This window comes from Camelus ferus, chromosome 7 (genome assembly GCF_009834535.1).
Source record: "Camelus ferus isolate YT-003-E chromosome 7, BCGSAC_Cfer_1.0, whole genome shotgun sequence".
In the NCBI taxonomy this organism is placed as follows: domain Eukaryota; kingdom Metazoa; phylum Chordata; class Mammalia; order Artiodactyla; family Camelidae; genus Camelus; species Camelus ferus.
In genome coordinates this window covers 66,039,040-66,055,470 of record NC_045702.1, presented here as the reverse complement: position 1 = coordinate 66,055,470, position 16,431 = coordinate 66,039,040, and the positions used below count along the sequence as shown (strand labels likewise).

At 33.4% G+C, this 16,431-nt stretch overlaps 1 protein-coding gene across 7 annotated transcripts in view; it reads left to right on the top strand.

Annotated features, from left to right (window-relative positions):
- RUNDC3B (RUN domain containing 3B) overlaps window positions 1-16,431 on the top strand; it is a 121,638-nt gene that overhangs the window by 22,164 nt on the left and 83,043 nt on the right. The gene's annotated exons all lie outside the window — the stretch shown is intronic.

Here is a 16,431-nt window from a genome sequence, read left to right as displayed (position 1 = left end):
ATAGGCTGTGCTGACACAGGTACCATGAAGAGCTTCATTTATTCTAAAAGCCCCATTATTGAAGAAAAGGAGGACTTTAAAATCACATTTATTAATCTTGTTTGTAATAATCCCTTAATAAGACGATGATCTTACTTTTCTGGAATATAGCTGAGAACTAAGAATTAATCACAGAATATTCAGAGAGGCCTTAGTTCATGTCTTAAGTTCAGTCATTTTGAACTTTATTTCTTTTAAAGCGTAATCCTTCTCTCCAGCCCACTCCCACCTCCCGTAATAAAAGTCAGTACAGATGCTGGATATATAAAATGGAAGGTCTGTTGAAGCTGGGTGGGGAAATCTGGCATTTTGCCAGCTCAGCAGCAATCACACTCCACACCCAGCTCCACAGCACCACTCCAATAGCACCATGAATCATAGATTAAAAATCGCTACTCTAGTCTCCCTCCTACTGAAACAATCTGCTCAGTGGTATTTCCTACTGGTGGACATACAGTCTTTGTTTTAATACTTCTGATACCTGGGAACTTAGGATAGTAAGTCCATCACATTTTGGGCAGTTCAGATTATTAGGAAATTCTTATGTATATGAAGCCAACTTATCTAATTATGCTTTGATCTATTTTCTGCTACTTTTTAAAATAGCCTAATAAATATTAAAAGATTACTATTATATAATCCTTTTTCCTCAGTTCCCCTTTTTCTTTCTTCCAGGTATAGTGTCCCTAGTTCTTTCAGTCTTTTGAAGGCACTATAATCTTAGTTATTCTTCTGGTTTATCACTGGTTTACCAGATCTTAAAATCTGATATTGAGAGTTAAGTGCTTCAGATAGGCGAACCTCTATATTAGTTAGAATTTGAGGTTACAGTGACTTTTTGATTTCCACGTCACACTTATGTTCATGTTGAAATTAAGGCTAAGTAAAATTCTGAGGCTTTAAAAAAAAATTGAACTATTGGCTCATCTTATATTTTAGATTCTCTAAATTAGCTGCCTGAGATCAAGTTTGATAGGGGTAAATGCAGTATTATTTTCTTCATCGTCCATTTTAGGGATGGATGAGGTGGCTATGAAAATGAAATTTAGGAGGAATTCTACTTCCAGGAAGGTAAAGTGGACATACTTTCCCCTGTTTCCTCCAGTAAGTATAACCCAAAACCCTGGACCTATAAAACATGAGACTTTGAAAGGTAGGGAGAAGTCTAGGGACTTCAGGACCTTAGGAATGATATGGTGGCCAGTTTCTTGGATTTTCTGGTTGCTTTATATCTAAAATTGAGTACTAGATAAGCCAATTGCCTGCAAATATCAGCAGGCATGTGCATGTGCCCCAAGGACCTGCCCTCTCTAGCTAAAGGACCAGGAATAGTACCAGCCTCGCAGAACACAAGACTTTTAGACAATATCTGCTCTACTTTAGCCAAATACCACAGAGGCACCGCTGTACCACCACCATCCAGGCCAGAAAAGACTGAATGGAGAATCTAGAATTCCACCCTCATGGAGCTGTAACAGAATATCATAACAGCGCCACAGAGTGATATCAGAGAAGACAAAATTGCTGAGACTTCTTTCCTCCTGGCTGATTGTGAGCCTTGTCATTTCTTGCGTTCCAAGGTCCCTAAGCCAATCTTCCTTTTATTCTCCACCGTCAGAATCTTCTTATGTTTGTTTTGGTTGTATTTAGCAAGAGGAAAGTGCATCTACTTTAACCTTTCTGGAACCAGAAATCTCCTTTAAATTTTTTAATGTGAAGAATTGCATTAATAGTTTTTCTAATGTTAATTCATCCATATAGCCTTGGAAAAAAATCTAACTTGAACCTCATGTATTATTTTAAAATGCTTTGTCAGACTTAGGATTTAGTTTGCTAGTTTTTTAGGAGTTTTTATTCTGAGTTTAAGAGCAAAATTTGTCTATAATTTTTCTGTTTGGTACTTATTTTGGTTTTTGTTATCTAGATTATATTTGCCTCATTAAATAAATGAAGGTGTTTTAGCTTTCATTATTCTTTGGAAGAATTTTGCATAAGCTTGGATTCCTCTATTAGGTAGAATTTGCCAGTAAAAACTCTGGGTCAAGGAGGGGACAGTGGTTTGTGTGTGCACAAGTGCAGCTTAACTACTCATTTACTTTCTTTAACGCTTATAGGTCTATTTAGGTTGTTGATTTCTCTATTCTATATCGTATTCTACAGTTGTCAATTTCTTCTATATCCTCCTACTTAATCTCTAGTTGGTTGCAGTATTTTCTTTTAATGAGACACACTTAAAATAGATGAATTCAACTGAATGGTTTAATAAAGTCAAAACTCCCTGAAGAGATCTAGAGACCAAACTTAAGGCCATATTCATATCTTTATGATGTTAAAAGCGAAGATTCTGCTTTAAAAAAAAAAAAAACTATTCTGTACCCTCATTGTTTGTGAGCCATCCCCCTCCTCTAAAGGATTTGGTACACAGTCATCCCTCAATATCTGTGGAGGATTGATTCCAGGACTCCCTGATCCCCAAATCAGCAGATACCCAAGTCTCTTATACAAGGTGGCATAGTATTTGCATATAACCTACGCATATACTCCTGTATAGTTTAAATCATCTCTAGATTACGTATAATACTGAATACAGTGTAAATGCTATGTAAATAGTTGCCAGTACCTGCCAAATTCAAGATTTGGTTTTTTGGAACTTTCTGGAATTAAAAATTTTTTATCCATCCATGATTGGTTGAATGCATGGATGTGGAGGTCCAACAATGTTTAATTCAGGTTGCTGTTAAAGAATGAAGCAAAAATTCCATCAGTAAATACCTGATATTATTTTCCACACAAATGTCAGCTAGTCGGTCCCCTTTTGCATCCCTAATGTTGGTTATTAGTTATTTTTCCCTCTTTTTTTCATGAGCGGTATTGCCAGAATTTGAATTTGTCAGTTTTATTAGTCTTTCAAATAACTAATTTATGTCTTTGTTGACCATTTATATGTACTAATAGTATTATTGTTTCCTCTATTATATCTTTTTTGATCATATTCTGTTTATACTGAACTCTATGCAGATTAATTTTCAACCTTCTCTCCAAGTACTGCTTTGGCTACATTTACAAGTCTGGAATGTGTTATTTTCATTAACATTCATCTTTAAGTAATTTCTATTTTTAATTATTGTTTATTCTTTGGCTTATGTGTTATTTGAAAGTTAATTTTTAAAGTTTCTGAAAATAGGCACTTTTACCCTTTCATTTTTACTGCCGTGTTGATTGAATTATGGTCAGAGAATTTGGTCTGTATGGCACATTTTTTGAAATTTGTAAGATTTGCTTAATGGCCTGGCTTATGATTAGTTTTAATAAGTGTTCCATATTGAGAAGAATGTGTATTCTCTAATTGCTGATTATGTCTTTCAAATGATAGTCGCATTTTTGTCAGCTTGATCTGTTAATAACTTAGAAACAAATTATTTTATTATTCTGATGGATTTATCAAGTTATCCGGTGGATATATGTTTGTTTTTGCTTTCTGTATTTTGAGTCTATTTTGATGCATTCAGTTTTGGAGTTTTTCTAGATTCCTTTATTTTCTATTTGTTTTTCATTGTTTGCCTTTTAAGGATTTCTGTGTTTTTGTTTTTTTTTTTCATGTACTTGCTATGTTTTAAAGTGTATTTATTATATTTTATCCAGCGTTTCTAATTTTTGTTTTGTTTTGTGTTGGGAATAAGGAAGATTTTTTCCTAAAATTCCATGTTTCCCACTGCATAGTCAAAGTCTTGCTATCTCTAAAGAAAGTTCCAAAACTTTCTCTTCTTTTCTTCTTTGAAAGTTGTCACTGCCCTTTGTTGTTGATTTCAGTGAACAGTTAAGCTTAATAATCAAAGTGTGTAATGTTGAGATAGAACAAGTCTGGCACCAGTTGTTAAGTGTTCATTAGTTCCTTTTAGATAGTATCTATTGTCATGTAATGAAAATGTTTTTAATCAGGAAAAACTCAGACATTATATCACATATACCATAGTAATATATAATCACTATATTATGTAATATGTTCATGTTTATGTAATACAATATGTAATGCATTATATATTTTTTTAATTTTAGTTACCCCTTTTTACCATTTTCCTTTTTTTACATAAATCCACCCATTTCCATTCTCTAGCCCTGACTTTTAATTACTCTTTTGTTCCTGTAGATACAAGGTTATTTTCTACTTGACTATGAGGTCTCCTGGTATTACCCATTGAAACTATTATTTGGGTAACCATCTCACTTTCTACTCTGGTTGCATTCTTCCTTCTGTTTCCTCTTTATTTCCTTTTAGCCAGTTCTTAATAAGCTTTTCCTACAGATGGTTTTTCCTCCTTCCTCTTCTGTGTATTACTACATTCTGAATTCTCCATTTCATTTTTCTTATCTCTGGCAAGTTTCCTATGAAAACTTACCTTATTTTTCTGCTGTATCCTTTTTCAGAATGCATGGGTTCTGTTTATCTTATGTCTTTTAGTATACGGTACATCTTACCACATTATAGCCTTCAAAAGTGACAATTGAAAAAGCTAACTGAACCTATGATGCTAGTGAAAATGGAGTCAGTCCACTACTATGCTAACTTTCTGTTTTAGTATGCTTGGGCTAACATAACAGAATGCCACAGACTGGGTGGCATAAGCAACAGAAATTTATTTCACACAGTGCTGGAGGCTGGAAAGTCCAAGACCAAGGTCCTGGCTGACTCATGTTCTGGTCAGAACTCTTCTCCTGACTTGTAGATAGTTACCTTCTTGCTATGTCCTAACATGGCAGAGAGAGAGAGTGAGAGTGCTCTCTGGTGTCCCTTTTTATGAGGACACTAATCCTAAAGGATCAAGACCTCACCCTTATGACCTCATTTAACATTAATTACTTCCTTATAGGCCGTTTCTCCAGATATAGTCACATTAGATGTTAGGGCATCATCATGTGACTTTGGGGTGATCTCAGTTCAGCCCAACAGCACTTTTCCACCAATTGCAGCTAAAAATTCTGGACTGAATTTTTAAAAAGCAGCTACTTGTATACTTTGGAAAGTAAACAATAGCAGCCAGGTTGGGGAGAGATACTAAAATTTGAAGAAAAACCATCATTAGAGTGAGTGTCCTGTGTATTTTTTTTTCTTCGATATCCTCAGCCTTAACCTGAGGGACCCTTGGTCCTTAATTGTACTGTGGATGCAGAGAGCAGAATCTCTGACAGTAACCCTCTCTTTCTGGCCACAGGATCAGGAAAAAAAGCCTCTGTGAACCAGAGAGTATTGAGGCTTCCCATGTTTTTCTCTTTTTTCTTGCTGCTCTCCCCACAAGAACTTGAGTTGTCCAGAATTGTGCCATAGTGTGATAGGTTAAAACTCAAAGAGAACACCTTGTATTAGGTTAGAGGAATTAGGAAAAGGAGAGACCTGAGAGCTGAAGAGTGTATCAGGGAAGAGAGCACTGACCAGCGAAAGTTCTGGCCTCCCAGCTAAGAATATGAGAATTGAGCTAGGGTACAAACTGCTGCCCGGGTCCCAGAGCAGCATATATGTGAGGAAAGCCCAAAGAAATATAGCTAAGGATTTATGAACTGAACTTACATTGGAACTTCTTCCCACATAAAGCAAGAAAAAACTTGGCAGTCTGATTCTAATTGGGTTGATTGCCTACCAAAAGGAAAAACAAAAATCAAGATACGTTAGGGGATTTTAACAGAATTTAGTCTAAAGATAATATTTAAAACATCCATTATAAAACTTGAAGTTACTTTATATACAAAGAGCCAGAAAAATATGACCAGTTATCAGGAAAAGACAAAGATGCCAGTCTTGAGATGAATTATCAGGCAAAGATGTTAAAGCAGCCATTATAACCATGCTCTGTGATGTAAGGTAAATATTCTTGAAATTAATAGATAAAGAGAATTTCTGAATTGAGAATTTAAAACCTTGTAAAAGGCCAAGTGGAAATTTTAGAACATAAAAGTAAAATATCTGAAATAAGACATTTACTAGGTGGGGTTCTGTAACAGAGTGGAGATTATAGAGCTATGTATGAAGTTGAAAATAGAAATTATCCAAACTGAAGAATCAGCACTTCAGGGACCTGCTGGACAGTAGCAGAAGATGTAACATTTGTATCATTGGAATCCCAGGAGAGGGGGAAGAGATTGGTGCAGAAAATACATTAGAAAAAAATAAAGCTATAAGTTCCTGGATCTGGGAAAGACATAAACTTACAGATCAAGAAGCTTAGCAAACGTCTGAAAAGGTAAACTCAAAATTAAGCACTCCCCTGATACATCATAACCAAACTTCTGAAAATAAAAGACAAAAAATCTTGAAAGAGAAATATATTATGTATAGGGAGCAACAATTCAAATGACTACAGGTGTTTCATCAGAAACCACAGAACACAGTGAAAGAATTGCTTAAGGTTCTGAAAGAAAAGAACTGCCAACTCAGAGTTCTGTATCCTCACAGAGGAAGGCAAAATAAAGAAATACTCAGATGAAGGCAAATTAGAAATTGTTATTAGTAGACCTGGTCTAAAAGAAATGTTAATGAAAGTTCTTCAGACTAAAAAAGATACCAGGGAAACTTAGAACTTTGTGATGAAAAAAGAACAACAGAAATGGTAAATATCTGAGTAAATGTAGCAGATTTTTTTTTTTTTAGCCTCAAGATCTTTAAAATAATAGCTATTGAAAGCAAAAATTACAGCATGTCTTGGGAGGTTTCAGTGTTAGCATATTTAATATAAATGACATTTAAAACAAAAAGGGGAAAGTAAAGGGATCTATATGGTCATGTATTTTACTTGAAATGATAAAATACTAACTCTGAGTAGACTGTTAAAGTTTAGGTTTTACATTGTAATCTCTAAAGCAGTGACTATAATAATACTAAGAGAGCTAGCAAAAAGCCAATAGATAAATTAAAATGGAATGCTGAAAATACTCAAATTACCTAAGATAAGGCAGGTATAAAAAGGATAAACAGAAAACAATCAAATAGTAGACCTAAATCCAATTGTATTAATAGTTACATTAAATATGAATGATATAGAAACACCAATTAAATTAAAATAAATTGGTTGGGTTAAAAAAAAACCCTCATTATATAAAATTTAAAAACCACTTTAAATATAAGGATGCAGATTGATTAAAAGTAAAAAGATAGAAAAAGATATTCTATGCAGAAACTAACCAAAAGAAAATTGGACTACATTGACTATATTAATATCAGATAGTGTAAGTTTTCGAACAAGGAAAATTGATGGGATTGATGGTGAACTTCTACATAATAAAAAAACAGTCAATTTGTCAAGAAAACATAACAAATCCTAAAATATGTGCAGCTAACAACAGAGCTTCAAAAAGCAAAAGCTGATAGAACTGACTAGAGAGTTAAAAACAGAAAAATCCACAGCTGTACTTGTCAACTTCAGCACTCTTATGGTAATCAGTAGGTCAAGTAGACAAAGTCAGTAAGGGTACAAAAGATCTGAACAGCATTATTAATTAACTGACTTAAAATTGACATTTATAAAATACCCCACCCGATAACAACAGATTCTATGTTCTTTTCAAGGGCAAATGGAACATTCAAGAAGATCTTATTCTGAACCATAACACAAACCTTAACAAATTTGAAAGAATTAAAATCATACAAAGTATGTTCTCTGACTCTAAATGAATTAAACTAGAAATTAAGAGCAGAAAAATATGAAAAATCACCAATATTTGGAAATTAAAAAACCTTGTAACCAACTCATGATTCAAAGAGGAAGTCTCAAGGAAAATAAGAAAGTCATTTTGAACTAAATGGAAAATAAAATGCATCATATCAAAGTGTATGGGGTGCAGTTAAAGAAGTGCTTAAAGGGATATTTAAGGCATTAAAAGCTTATATTAGGAAAGAAGAAAGGTTTAAAATCAATAAGCCAAGATTGCACCATAAGAAACTAAAAAAAGAAGAAAAAATTACACCCAAAGCAAGCAGAAAGAATAAATAATAAAGACAAAAGCAGAAATTGATAAAATTAAAGACATAAAACCACTTGAAAGGCAGGTTGTTTTAAAACATTAATAAAACTCATAAACCTCTAGTTAGACTGACCAAGAAAAAGTGAAAACACAAATTGCCAATATCAGGAATGAAAGAGGGCTTATCATTATAGACTCTGCTTTCAAAGAATAAGTAAATACTATGAATGACTCTTACCATAAATTTGACAAATTGGATGAAATAGAGCAGTTTCTTCAAAGACAAATCCTAACAAAACTTACGAAGAAATAGATAATTTGACTAGTCCTGTATCTGTTAAAGAGGTTAAGCAGTCAGAAACCTTTCAACAGGTGTAACTCCAGGCCTACATGGTTTCACTGTTGATTGTGACCAACTACTTAAGAAGGAAATAATAATAATAATCCCACTCAATCTTTACCAGACTCTAGGAGAGGAGAGAATACTTCCCAAGTCACTTTATGAGGTCAGCATTAGCCTGATTCAAAACTAGACAAAGTATTACAAGAAAAGGAAAACTATATGCCCGTGCCCCTCATGGACATAGGTACTGGAATACTCTATAAAATAGTAACAAGTCAAGTCCTGGGATGCAAGGATTTTCAGTATTTGAAAATCAATTCATGTATTTCATTTTATTTAGACTAAAAACTAAAAATCACAGAATCATCTCAATAGGTGTATGAAAAATCATTTGACAAGATTTAACTTTAATTCATGATAAAACATTTCTGCACACTAGGTGTTAGAAGAGAACTTCCTTAAAGAGTCTTAGTGCATTTGGATTACTCCAATAGAATACCATAGACTGGGTGGCTTAGAAACAAGAAAAATTTGCTTTTCACAGTTCTGGGTACTAGGGAATCCAAGATCAAGGCACTGGCCTGGTGAGGGCCCACTTTTTAAGTTCATAGACTGCCATCTCTTCACTGTTTTTCACTGTCTTCACATGGTGGAAGGAGTGAGGGATCTTTCTTGGTCTCTTTTATAAGGGCCCAAATCCCAGTCCTGAGAGCTTGTGATGTGATAACTTCTCTGAGACCCCACTTGTAAATGCAGTCACTTTAGGGATTAGGTTTCAGTATTGGGGGGGACACAAACATTCAGTCTGTAGCAGGCATCCACAGAGGCCTACAGCAGGGTTTCTCAACCTTGGTACAATTGACATTTTGGATAAGATAATTCCTCTAAAACTCAACATTGTTAAGATGTCAGTTCTCTCTGTATTGATCTATGGATTCAGTAGATTCTCAAAGTCTTAGCAGGCTTTTCTGTAGATATCAAGCTGATTCTATACATGGCTAGAACAAGTAACTAGAATAGGCAAAACAATTTCATAAAGGAAGAACAAAGCTGGACACTCACGACTTATTGTCAAGATAACAGTGATTAAAAGAGTACGTTATTGGTGAAAGTTTATATAGAGGGAGCAGTGGAATGGAATAGAGTCCAGAAATAGATGAACACAAATACGCTTGATTAGTTTTTGACAAAGATGAAAAGGCAATTCATTGGTAAAATGATAATCTTTTCAACAAACAATACTGAAGCAGTGGGATTATCATATGGCAAAAAAAGTGAACTTTGACTCATACCTCACACCACATACAAAAATTAATTCAAAGTGGATCATAGACTAAATGTAAAATGTGAAAGTATAAAAATCTTAAAAGTATAGAACATCTTTGTTATGTTCAATTAGGCAAACCGATTTCAGATATAACAATAGAAGCATAATCTATAAATACAAAAAAATCATGTTTAGACCTCATCAAAATTGAAAACTTTTGTTCTCCAGAAGACACCATTAAGAGACTATCTCCAGAAGATACCATTAAGAGACTATGACAAAGGATAGGCTGGGAGAAAATAGTTGCAAATCACATATTTGACAAAGGGCTTATATCCAAGTATATAAAAGTAAAGCCAAGAACTATAAAATAGTGATATTATGAAAACAACCAACCCATTTTAAAAATGGGCAAAAGATTTGAACAGACACTTCACCAGTGAAAATATACAAATGGCAAGGAATTATGAAATGATGCTCAATCAGTAGTCATTTGGGAAATGCAGTTAAAACCATAGTCAGGCACTACTACACCTGTACTGAGTTCTAGTGGGCCAGTGGGGAAATTGGAACTCTCCTGTGTTACTGGTGGGAATGCAGAATGGTTTCCCAGAATCTCACCTCTTTACTCAAGAGAAATGGAAACTTAGGTTTCCACAAAGACCTGTTTATAGCAGCTTTCTTCATAATCAGTAAGCACTGGAAACAACCAAAAATCCTTCATGTGATGAATAGATCAACCAACTGTTATATATCCATGCAGTGGACGAACTCAGCAACAAAAGGGAAAAGTCCTGTTTTTGTGCACAACAAACTGTTTGAATACCAAATGCTAAGTGAAAGAAGTGAGACTCTAAAGGTTAGAGACTGTATGATTCCATTTATATGACAATCTAGAAAAAGCCAAACTGTAGTGTCAGAGAAGAGGATCAGCGGTTATCAGGGTTTGAGGTTGGGGGCATCACTTATATAGTGTCAGCATGAAGGAGTATTCTGGGTGGTGGAACTGTTATGTGTCTTATGGTCATAGTTACATGACTCCTTGCCATTTAAAAAAAAAATCACAGAACTATATACCAACAGTACATTTACTGTAAGTTAAAAATATATTTGTAACTCCTCTAAATTCTGTTGCTTCCCATTAAAACATTTTATAATGGGAAGGATCCCACTGTTTCATTACAAAACTTAAAATTCCCACTCCTTGATCCTCAGTTACTTTAAGAAGTTGGGTAGTTTTTCATAGAGCACAGTAGAAAGAAACGCCAAGGAAGGTTCCTTTACCATCGCTCCACATTTTTCTTGGCCAAATGTAACTCTTACTTTTCCTCTGCTTTGGAAATGAGTCATAGTGTGAGTTTGTTATTCTTTTTCTGGAGTAAATACCTTAAATTTGACATTGCACATGTGCCTTCCTGTTTTTTATTTTTTACCTTTCCCTTCTAATCTTTTCCACATATACACACAATAATCTCTTAATCCTATTCATTCTCTTATTTGCAGTCCCTCTACGCCCTGTGCTAGGGTGTGGAATACAAAGATTAATAAGGTGTACTTTCACAGGAAACTCAGTTTTGGAGGACAAAGGAGGATACATTAGTTAAGTAGTGACATACACTAGTGTCATTGAGTCATAATAGAAGTACTAATGAGCATGATGTAGTGTGAAAGAGTGAGTAATCCATTCTCCTTGATGGGTCAGGGAAGGCTTCACACTGGAAAGAGGCATTAAAAGTGTCTCATATAAAAATTTAAAATTTCAATTTTCAAAATGCCATATGTGACTTTGATTATAGGAGTGTGTAGTAGACCAGACAGTTAAAGAAATGTGAAATTTAGCAGTAAAGGAGTCAGAAGCAATCTTGTAACTTCAGCTGGGTGGTGTGGGGATGGGATACAGTTGTGAATTTTGTAAAGGTTATATGGAAAATAATTTGATTAAAATGAAAAAGCTTCTGAGTATCATACAGGACTAAAGCCTACCAATTGGTAATACACTACTAATTAAGGGGGAAAAATGACCAATTATAATGAGATAGTATGTCAAATTTTCTGTAAGTTAATCTGCTAATTATACTTCTTGACATTGGGATTGCTGACTCATATTCAATTTAAGATTTTGCCTTGATTCTGAACATTGTTTTCCAGTTATACTTACGTATGGAGAATCCTTTTTTGTTTTTAAATTGCTGTGCTCTAGCTTCATCAGTCTTTTCCTTTTTCTTGACTGTATGGGATACATTGCTGTCATAGTGCACCATCCCACTGGTTGTTCCCTCTGTATGGAAAACACTTCTAGATGTCTGAATGGTTAACTCTTCCATCTGTTTCAAACTGCTCATTGAGGCCCAAACCCTCCCAGCCTACTTTAAATTAGAACTCACCTCTCTCCTCCTTTCACCCCAAGCACTCCTGACCTCTTTTCCCTGTGCTGCTTTTTAGGTCTTAACTTCTAACATGTTACGTGATTTGCTTATTGTGGTTACTGGATATTGTCTTCCTTTACCTCTGCTAAAATATAAGCTTCATTAGGATGAAGCTCTTTGTCTGTTTTGTTCATTGATGTATCCCAAATTTCTAGAACAGTGTGTGGGATGTGGTAGTGAATATTTGTTTGAAAGTAGAACTCTGAGAAATTCCCATTTCTTAATCCCTAGAGTAATAATCTTGGGGTTTTTTTGTTTGTTTGTTTGTTTGCTTTTCTGTGTGTTTTTTTTTTTTTAATAGAATCTGGATTCCGACTCTTAAGATGAGGTAGAATGCCTGTGACTTGACATTTTAGAATTTCTCCAATCCAGCTGAACTCTTATGATACCTAAGCATTGTTCAGGAACCCTGGCTTGAACCTCAAAGCTCTTCCTGATTTAAACGATAAATAGTTACCTCCCCATGAGGCCACCTTTTGAAGTGCAGTATAAACACTGTTAGAAACAATGGGTAAAGATAAACCTATCCATTTGGCTTTTGAATTTTCTTTGTTTGTTTTTGAAGGTTTTCCAACTTTTGATTCTTGGTTTGCACATAAAATGAGACTTGAATTGTTTCTGTAGTAACATATGAACACAACTCACCCAATAAAACCCACCTACTCAGGCCAAAAAACATGATATAATAGATAAGAAAGTGGCTCAGAAGGTTACCAAAGTTTGGCTTTTAGACAATGGACAAGGCCACTCCGAGAAACACCCTTTTAAGTTATGTACTTAGAAATTTAGGTAAGCTTCAGCAGATTTTATATCTCAGAAAAATCATAATATTCAAAAAATTCTTGAAGCATCTAGGGTTATATGTGGCATGGTAAATTTGGTTCAGCATCTTAAATTGTATAGAAAATAAAATGAACCTCTATATAATGTAGTAAATTTAAGATTCAGTGGTAAAGAAGCAACTATGTAGATTCTAAAAACAGAAAGTTTCAGTCTCTAAAGCAAGTATGGTGAGAAAGTTAACTGGAAAAATTTAAGTATCACTCAAATTTCCATATTCTTCATGTATCTTGTTTGATTAAAGTCATATTCCTATATTTTATTCAATGTTAAGCTTTACAGCCCTTATCATTTCTTACTTTTCTGATGCCTTTTGAAAAGCCTTTTTCTTCATTTTAAGATTTTATCCCATACTGGCCATGTAGACTACTTGACTTCGTTTGCATTTCTGTTACTGATCTATTTTTTTTTTTAAAAAAGGAAGGAAAAAATAAAATAATAAAGCTCTAGCATGATTCCTTAATTTAACCCCTTACTGTATATGTACTTTCATCTTCTTGAGCTAACAATCATTTTTTGCCTTTTCTTTTACCCCTCTCCTTGTAAAAATGACAAGAGGTTCACATATGAAGTTGTAGGAAGCATTAATAAAAACTTCCAGAAGTTCCAGCTATAATTACAACTGGCAGCCTTGTATATCTACCATGTATAGTGTGTGTAGATGTGCATATTAATATATGTGTATATTTATATTTTCTTTGTTATGGTCTGTATTTTGCCCTAACTGTAATATTCAATTTCGTTTTGCTTTTTAGCATTTTAAAACTTGAAATTAAATTCATATAACATAAAGTTCACTATTTTAACCATTTTAAACTGTACAGTTTATTGGATTTTGGTATATTCACAATGTTGTGCAGCATCACTACTGTCAGTTCCAGAGCATTTTCATTTACTTTCTTAAAAGAAACTGTATGTCCACTAAGCAGTCACTTCCTTTTGTCTCCTCCCCACCCCCCATTTCCTGGAAACCACAAATACACTTTTGGTCCTTATGGATTTACTTATTCTGGACATTTCATGTAAATGAAATCATAAAATATATGGTCTTGATGTTTGGCTTCTTTCGCTTAGAATAATGTTTTCAAGGCTCCTCCATGTTGTAGCATGTATCAGTACTTCATTCATTTTTATGGCTGAATAATATTCCATTATATGGATATAACACATTTTGTGTATCTGTTAATCATTTAATGGGCATCTGTATTTTTTTTTTATAATACTCTTGCACACTCAATATACTAAAGTATAGTGTAAATGTAACTTTTTTTTAACATTTTTTATTGATTTATAATCATTTTACAATGTTGTGTCAAATTCCAGTGTTCAGCACAATTTTTCAGTTATTCATGGACATATACACACTCATTGTCACATTTTTTTCTCTGTGAGTTATCATAACATTTTGTGTATATTTCCCTGTGCTATACAGTGTAGTCTATTCTACAATTTTGAAATCCCAGTCTATCCCTTCCCACCCTCCACCCCCCTGGTAACCACAAGTCTGTATTCTCTGTCTGTGAGTCTATTTCTGTCCTTTATTTATGCTTTGTTTTTGTTTGTTTGTTTGTTTTTGTTTTTGTTTTTTAGATTCCACATATGAGCGATCTCATATGGTATTTTTCTTTCTCTTTCTGGCTTACTTCACTTAGAATGACATTCTCCAGGAGCATCCATGTTGCTGCAAATGGCATTATGTTATCAGTTTTTATGGCTGAGTAGTATTCCAATGGGCATCTGTATTGTTTCCACTTTTTTCTCTTGTATATAATGCTGCTGTGAACATTCATGTACAAGTTTTTGTTTGAGCATATGTTTTCTATTCCTTTGTGTATATTTCCATGTCATTTTTAAACAGATGAATAATATTCCATTGTATGAATGAAGCACAATTAATTTGCTGTTTATTTTTTACCAGAGTTTCCCTTTCATAAACATGCTATTATATATCACTGAAAATTTATTTTCATATAGTTTTCTAATTTCTTTAAAATTATTTTCTACTAAAAATAATAGCTAATAAGTTCTTAGAATTGTAATTACTGGAATTAAAGGGTATGTGCATTATTATATATGTACTATGTTATGTTTAATATGTTGTTGCTCTATTAGAAAAGTTGTACCAACAATAATGTATGTGGTTATTTTCCTCATATTCTCATTGTACTATTTTTAATATTAAAAAATTTTAATTTGATAAGGGAAAATATAATCTTTTTTGATTTTCTATTAATATGAAGTTCATAAAACATTTTGTTATTTTAATGTGTTTTTATTTGCAAATGAGATTGAATGTATGTTCACACTTATTAATCTTTTTTTCCTTATTTCCTGATATGATCTTTGCCTGTTTCTTTAGTGGGGTGAATTTTTTTAACTAGCCTAGAATAGAAAAGAAGTAATTATTTGCATCACAGTTACATTATTTACATCATAGTTATTTACATCCACAAAGACTGGAACTAGTCTTAAATAGCCCATTTTAATCAATGACCTCTTTTCTCCCTTGATACTGGTCTTCTTACATGAATACTAGTTTATTATTTCTTTTTATTCTTACTTTTCGTTTGAGAGTTTTTGTTTCAAAACATCTGAAATATTTTTCTTGTCTTAGTTTTATAATATTTTATATAATTTTGAATGTCTAAAATTCTTAAACACACAGTCCCACATACTTGGTTGTTTGTTTCTGTTTGAACCTATGTGATTGTCATAGTACTCTTAATTACTATGTTTGCTGTAGGCATTTTTAGGTGCAGAGCAAGAAATATACCTCAAGTATTTGTACTTATTAGGAGATATAGACAGAATAATCTTTATATTTTATAACCATACCAGAATTTTCAAGGAGTCATTTTAATTTCCAAATATTTTCTTACTCATAGAGGGAGAGATTTATTAATGGTTTTAAAGTTTGTTATCCTTGGAGACTTTTTCAGGTTTATTTTACATGAACTTCATTTTCAAAACCCCTTCAAATTAAAGGATTCCAAATTTAGGTTTGGCTTCTGAGAGGGAGTACCACATAGAAGAAAGTATTATGAGAAGACTTATTTTATTGATAAAATTGCCTAGGATACTTTTAGTGTTTTTTTTTTTAATATATGAGAGAGTTAAAAATTTTTATGATTCTACCGGCTAATCCAAATTCTTGGATTTGCCAGGAACTGATGGTCTCTGATGGTAGTTCATGTTTATGTTTGTTTTTCTGTGTTTGTAGTCCTTTGAGCTTCTGCTAGAAAAATAATGGGACATTTCCAGTTTTACCGTATGATTTTTGCAAATTAGCAGAGAGCAGCTTACTGTACTTGTAATGATCAAATTGTATTTTATTTACTTTCAGTATTGGAAAGTTGTTTTCTAGTTAAATTTTTTTGTTGCATGATTTCAGCAACAGTTTGATCACTTTAATACTCAAATATTGCTCATTGAAAGGAAGTAAATGTTTCTCATTTTCTAGAACAGGGAAATGATTGTACAATTTAATGGACTTTTGTTCATTTTGGAGAGTATCATAATTTCAGTTCCTACGTTTTTCTGATTTTCTAATTTCAGTGAGTTGCTCA